This window comes from Lactuca virosa, chromosome 8, assembly GCF_052849685.1.
Source record: "Lactuca virosa cultivar CGN04683 chromosome 8, Lactuca_virosa_CGN04683_v6, whole genome shotgun sequence".
NCBI lineage: Eukaryota > Viridiplantae > Streptophyta > Magnoliopsida > Asterales > Asteraceae > Lactuca > Lactuca virosa.
The window spans coordinates 163,582,374-163,590,309 of record NC_136433.1 but is presented as its reverse complement, the minus strand read 5'-3'; the positions used below and the strand labels follow the sequence as shown (position 1 = coordinate 163,590,309).

Below are 7,936 nucleotides of genomic sequence, written 5' to 3'. Positions count from 1 at the left end.
TTTGTTGGATCTCATACTCACAAATGTGTGTGGAGCCTTCAGATCATCCATAAGGGATGCTAATCAATTCTATTTGAATTTTACTGATGATTATAGCAGATATGGTTATATTTACTTAATCAAACATAAGTCAGAAACCTTTGAAAAGTTCAAAGAGTTTAAACATGAAGTTGAGAATCAATTGGGCAGGAAGATAAAGATGCTCTGATGAGATAGAGGCGGAGAGTGTCTTAGTATCGAGTTCCACGACTACCTCAATGAATGTGGAATAGTTTCACAATTCACCCCTACTAGGATACCACAACTTAAAGGTGTGTCTGAGAGGCACAATCGAACCTTGTTAGACATGGTTTGTTCCATGATGAGTCGAGATTCTCTTCTAATTTCATTCTGGGGTATGCCTTAGAGACTGCCGCCCATATTTTTAATCTTGTCCCAACTATGAGGGTTGCCAAAACACTTCACGAGATGTGGACAGGGAAAGTTCCCTCGTTGGCACATATCAAAATCTGGGGTTGTGAAGCTTTCGTTAGATGAGAGACTCATGACAATCTAGAGGCAAGAAGTGAGAAGTGTTTGTTCATTGGTTACCCACAAAAGTCTTTTGGATACTTTTTCTACATATCTAATAAGAACATGGTCTTTGTAGCTCGAAGAGGAGTCTTTCGCGAGAGAGAACTCATATTCAAAGAGGATAGTGGGAGTACCATTGACCTTGAAGAAATTTAGGAGTCAACCAATGAGGGAACCTCTGAAGACACTGGCGCTTAAACAGAGGAAGAAATTTTTGTTGAACCAATTGACAAGTCATTACCTCTTCGTCGTTCCAGTAGAGTTAGCATGCCACCTGAGGTTTATGGTTTCCATATAACCGCAAAAGGTGATACATTTATCAGTGATCGTACACTGATAAATTTGGATGAGCTAACTAACTACAAGGAAGCAATGGCAGGCCCTAAAGCTGCCAAATGGAAAGAGGCAATGGACAGTGAGATCAAGCCCATGTATGATAACCAAGTTTGGAATTTGGTTGATCATGTACCCAATCGAAAGACAGTTGGATGCAAATGGATCTTCAAGAAGAATACCGACATGGATGGAAATATGCATACTTTCAAGGCAAGGCTAGTTGCAAAGGGCTTTACTCAAATCCTAGGGATTGACTATGATGCGACCTTCTCTCAGTGGCCAAGATAAAGTCTAGTAGGGTAATGCTCGCCATAGTTGTGTTTCATGACTATGAAATATGGAAGATGGATGTCAATATTGCTTTCCTTAACGGGAAGTTGGTTGAGGATGTTAACATGAGTCGGCCAGAGGGTTTTGTAGATGCAAAGTTCCCTGATAAAGTATGTAAGCTTGAAAAAACCATTTCTGGATTAAAACAAGCATCTCACAGCTGGAATCTTTGGTTCCATGAGAAAATCAAAAAGTTTGGTTTCTCTAGGAGTAAGGATGAGTCATGTGTGTATGTCAAGTCTAGTGGGAGTATAGTAACCTTTCTAATATTGTATGTTGATGACATACTACTTATAGGAAACGACAGTCCAACTTTGCAGGATGTAAAATCTTGGCTTGGAAAGTGTTTCGCTGTGAAGGATCTTGGAGAGGCAGCCTATATTTTTGGGATAAGAATCTTGAGGGATAGAAAGAAAAGACTAATTGGGCTTAGTCAAAGTAAATACTTGGAAAAGGTAATAAAGCGTTTTAGTATGGAAAATTCCAAGAAATGAGAGTTAGCTATTCATAGTAATGCTAGGCTGAGTAAGACTCAAAGCCCGAGTACCGATGAAGAGATAACATAAATGAGTTGGGTCCCATACGTTTCGGCTATGGGATCAATCAAATATGTTATGACATGTACTCGTCTTGATGTATCTTTTGCCTTGAGCATGGTTAGTCGATATCAGGGAAATCACAACAAAGCTCATTGGATAGCAGTAAAAAAACATTCTCAAGTATCTGATAAGGACAAAGGATTGGGTTCTTGTGCTTGGTGGCAGTGATACGTTGAGAATAAATGGGTATAGTGATGCCAACTTTCAAACAGATACAGACAACTTCCGTTCTCAATCTGGATGGGTGTTCACATTAAAAGGTGGAGCAATTACGTGGAAAAGTTCCAAGCAAGATACGGTGGTTGATTTTACTTGTGAATCATAGTACATAGCAGCAAGTGAAGCATCAAAGGAAGCAACTTGGTTGAAGAACTTCATCGGAGATCTTGGAATTGTCCCAACCATTCAGGAACCAATGGAACTTTTCTGTGATAATGAAGGAGCAGTTTATTTGACAAAGGAACTGAGAGATCATGGCAGATCAATACATATCGACAGAAATTTCCATTTCATCAAACATAGAGTAGAAGAAGGTCACCTCATTGTAAAGAGGGTATCATCTGATGAGCATCCCGCAGATCCCCTCACAAAGGGCCTGAGTAAGGATAAACACATTCAGCATGCCAGGAGCATCGTTCTGAGAGATGATATTAGTTTTATTAGTTAGTTGATTTTTTTTAAACTTGTAACAAATTAAGTGTAATTGACTTTTGGTGATTAAATAATAAGAGATTATTTATGAGTTTGTTTACTGTCATTGTCAAATATTTATTCTTGTGTTTCATTTTGCATTTTTACTTCTGGAATGATTTAATTATTCAAACTCCACAGTCACTCATACTTTAGGAAGTAAGTTGTGAATTAAGACTGTCATGAATTGAATTGTAGATTGTCTGAAGAGTTTATACATAACAATAGTATTGCTGCAATGTTCATGAGTACTTGGAAATGGATATTTAAGTATTGGATAAACCCACGCTCAGAGAATTACTTCATGGATTATATCACGAGTAATTTTGTGACGGTAATATCTTATATTCTTAAAACGAAGATATATGAGTTGTAATTTACAAGTCGGTTGTACATTGGTAATGCGTAAACGCATCAGTAACATGATGTTATAAAACGTATTGTCATGTGTGACTTGATGAGTAAGAGATGCAAGCATATACATCGAAGTTTATTTGTTCCTTTTGCTCTAACGATAAAAGTGATATCTTTGGGCCCCTCCTTGATTTGGTGTTGACTTATAGTGCTAGGCCCAGCCAGGACTAAATTAATGTGTTCAATTAGAAGTCGTATGATATCATCACAAATCGGAAATCCGGAAACAAAATCATGGACAATGAGATTGATCATAATACATGTCTCATGTCCTTACAATATCTTGAAGAACATAATAATATTTTATCACTTATCTTAGGACATGTTTCTGACTAGATCAGAGTTCACAACAGCTTTTGGAAGCTACAATTTGCTGATCGATTCAGAAGTTATACTGGCAATTATAGTTATAGACTTATCTAAGTGGGAGCCTGTTAGATTAGGTGTCTAAGCCCATAACTAAAATTGGTATATACTTGAATTGATAGTATCACCGTCCTTTTAGGTTGCCCTCAAACGTAGCAATTGGACATGATGACTTTTAGAGAGAGAGAGAGAGAGAGATTAATTTATTATGTGATTAATAAATTGAAATAAATAGTTTATTAATATATTATGAAAATAGTATATTAACTAGAAAACTATTATTTAATTAATAATTGATTAGAAATTAATTAGAATTAATTTTCAGATTAATGTAATTAATTAAAAGTGCAAGGTCTAAAGTGTAATTGTTCAATAATTGAACAAAAAGCTCCAGAACCTTCCACCATAGGTGGTGGACGGTTTTGAGGGAATGTTCTAGGGTTTCTAGAATATCCCATATGGATAAATACAAAATGAGATAAATACCAGATTTGAAATATTAATTTAATATTCAAATCAGGGTTATTTAGGGTTTCATGTGCCATTATATAAAGACCCTTAGGCCTCTTATTTTTGGCCACACTTTCCCATTAAGAGATAGCCAAAAATCCAACTCTCCCCTCTCCTCTCTTTTAAGCCTCCTTCTTGCTAGCTTAGGTGTGAACCATTAGAGGCACGACAATTGTGGTGTTTGCTTCCAAGAGATCTACAAACAAGAAATTCTTGTTATTTACTATAATAACAATAAGGTATGTAATCCTAAACCTATTCTTATGTTTTTCAAAAATAGCATAAGGTTTCTAGGGTTTCTTGTTTGATATTCATAGTTATAGGTTCAATAGTGAAAACATAGATCCTTTCGGTTGCATGTGAACTTAAGGGTTTTATGTTTATTTGTTTTACCTAAATTCTATCAATAATATGGTTGTGAATGCATACTTTTGTGTATCAAACTGTGAACTTATTATATTAAGTTGTGATATTTGTGTTTTAAACTGTGAATTGACTGCATTAAGCTGTGAATTTTCTATTTAAACCGTGAATTTGTATATTAAGTTGTGAATTTTATGTATTAAACTATAAATTGATTGTATTAAGAGTTTTAAGTTGATAATATGTTGTGAATGCATACATTTTGTGTATTCAACTATGAATTTATTGTATTAACCTGTGAATTTTGTGTATTAAGTTGTGATTTTTGTGTTTTAAATTGTGAATTGATTGTATTAAGCTATGAATTTTCTGATTAAATTGTGAATTGACTATATTTAAGCTATAAATTGTGTGTATTAACTATGTATTTACTGTGTTAAGTTATGAATTGACTAGTATTAAGCTATGATTTTTTTTATAAATTTTTTGTTTTCTTCTGAAATATAAGATGAAAGCAACATTATACACAAATATAGTTTTATCTAACTTTGAGTAAAGTCTATAAAATTTAAATTATGAATATTTGTGTAAATAAACTTTGTGTAAGTTTTATGTTGAGAATATGATTATGAATATATAACTTTTGTGTATTAAACTGTAAATTTGTTATATTAAGTTGTAAATATTGTGTACTGAATTATGAATAAATTGTATTAAGGTATAATTTTTTAATAAATTTTGTGTTAAAATATGAATGATTTATCTATGAATATTTATATTAATTTTCTTGTGAATATATTTATTTTTTATGTTTTATAAATATGTAAGAATCTATTTGTTTTTATGATTATTTTTTATTAAACTCTAAATAAGTGAATTAATTGGTTTATAATATTGTGAATATAATATTTAAGTTGTCAACCAATGATTTTATATACATATCTGATTTGGAAGGATGATTACAACGGTGACACAAGTGGTTGGTGGTGGAGTGTGGTGGTTGTTGGTGGTGGTAAAGTTTGCATTTTACTTCTTTAAATATATGGATTAATGTATAGTTAACTGTATTGTGTTATGTTGTGAATTTTATGTATTAAACTAAAAATTGTTTGTATTAAGTTGTATATTTTATATAATTTGTGTATTAAAATAGAATGAATGTATGCATGAAAATATAAAACTATATATTAGTGAATTAATATGTTTATTAAACTGTGAATACATATTATACACGATATATTTTTTTTTAAAGAAATCTACAATTTAGAAAAGATAAAATCGAATTTTTCATGGAATAATTCTATTTTTTTTATTAAAATTTATATATTTGGCTGCAAAAATGAAATTGTATGTGTTAAAAAATATTACCAAATAAATGAAATGTTTCATCCCCCTCTGGCACGTATCACAATATTATCCGCTTTGGGCTCCCGACACGAAAACTTCCCAGGGGGTCACCCATCCCTGAATTGCTCTCGCCCGGACACGCTTAACGGCAGAGTTCTTATGGGATTTGTTGACCTCAAGGCTTTAGAACGCGTTGTGACAAGGAAGATATCCACACCCCTTATAAAGAAATGTTTCGTTCTCCTTCCAAGCCGATGTAAGATCTAGTTCAACCCACCTTCACCCCCATTATAGGGTTCGACATCCTCGTCGGACACATCGACCCGTGCCCCATCTCTGATACCATTTGTAACACCCCCCTCTGGCACGTATCACAATATTGTCCGCTTTGGGCTCCCGACGTGAAAACTTCCCACGGGGTCACCCATCCCTGAATTGTTCTCGCTCGAACATGCTTAACTACAGAGTTCTTATAGGACCTGCTGCCCTCACGACTTTAAAACGCGTTGTGATAGAGAAGGTATGCACACCACTTATAAGGAAATGTTTGTTTCTCCTTCCAAGCCGATGTAGGATCGGTATTGAAGGTCCTGGATTCCCCTCTTGAGGTGGAGATTGTGGATGATCGTACTGTGAGCGTTGCGAAGGTATTCCGAGGATGTGTTTTGAACATGTTCAGTGAGAGGTTTCCTATCGACTTGGTACCGATTCCCTTGAAGGTGTCAACACCCTTTTAAGGAATGCTTAGTTCTCCTTCCCATATGATGTGGGATTAGGTGTAGCTAACATGCTCGCCTTCACCCCCCCCCCCCCATTATAGGTTTCAACGTCCCTGCCAAACACATCGACCCGTGCCCTGACTCTGATACCATTTGTAACATCGCCCTCTGGCACGTATCACAATATTGTCCGTTTTTGGCTCCCGGCAAGAAAAATTCTCAGGGGTCACCCATCCCAGGACCGTGCCCTAGCTCTGATACCATTTGTCACATCCCCTTCTGGCACGTATCACAATGTTGTCCGCTTTGGGCTCCCGGCGCGAAAACTTCCCAGGGGGTCACCCATCCCTGGATTGCTCTCGCCCGGGCACACTTAACTGCGGAGTTCTTATGGGATTTGCTGCCCTCACGGCTTTAAAATGCATTGTGTCAAGGAAGGTATCCACACCCCTTATGCCTATGATACCATTTTGTAGCATCCCTAGTATAAGGAAATGTTTCGTTCTCCTTCCAAGCCGATGTAGAATCAGGTGCAACCTACCTTCATAGGGTTCGACGTCCCCGTCGAACACATCGACCCATACCCTAGCTATGATACCATTTGTAACATCCCCATTATAAGGAAATGTTTCGTTCACCTTCCAAGTCGATGTAGGATCAGGTGCAACCTACCTTCACCCCCCATTATAAGGTTCGACTTCCCCGTCGAACATATCGACTCGTGCCCTGGCTCTGATACCATTTGTAATATTCTCATTACAAGGAAATGGTTTGTTCTCCTTCCAAGTCGATGTAGGATCAGGTGCAACCTACCACCTCCCCCCCCCCCCCATTATAGGGTTCGATGTCCCCGTGGGGAGCACCAATCCTGTTCGTGAAAAAGAAGGATAGGTCACATAGGATGTGTATCGATTATTGGGAATTGAACAAGCTGACGGTGAAGAATCGTTACCCACTTCCGAGGATCGACGATTTATTTGATCAACTTCAGGGTGCGATCATACCAACACTAATGCACCGGATCCCATCAGAACTTCGCAGTTAAGTGTGCTTGGGCGAGAGCAGTACTAGGATGGGTGACCCCCTGGGAAGTCCTCGTGCTGAGTAACCCAAAGCGGACAATATTGTGATACGTTCCAGAGGAGGATGTTACATGAAAAGTACAATGTTTGTCCTAATAAGCTCTGAATATGACTAGAAAAATGTCATCGAATTTAGTTTTAATCTGATGGTGGTCCGACAACGGTCCGAAGGAGGTCAAACAACAAGTGACAACTAGTTGTAAACTAGATAATGTAAAAGTTTGTTTAATGTAATATTAATGTTTGATTTCTCTAAAATATCATTAATGAATTTTTTTTTTAAATGGTTGCTAGAGTTCCTAAAGTTTATTGTACTGATAACCAAAAAAATATAATGCTATAAATGGGTGTATTTTCAATGTATGAATAAGAAAATGAAAATGAAAGTATGTTGTTATAATCAACAAATAAATGAAAATTCATTGTGATTTCCCAATATGATTTATCGCCTTATGGAAAACCTATGACCTATCAACATCATTTGTTGTGCATTCTATAAATATTGGGATTAATCATGAAATACCATTTTCGATTTCTGATTCAAAGTTTTAGGCACTTATTCCTTGGTTGGCCATTGATCTTTATTGCTCTCTGATAATTTTCAATT

General features: G+C 36.1%; 1 pseudogene; it reads left to right on the top strand.

The window, feature by feature from the left end:
* The first annotated feature begins 7,237 nt into the window (after positions 1-7,237).
* On the top strand, positions 7,238-7,356 carry LOC145135212 (5S ribosomal RNA; annotated as a pseudogene).
* The last annotated feature ends 580 nt before the right edge of the window (positions 7,357-7,936 follow it).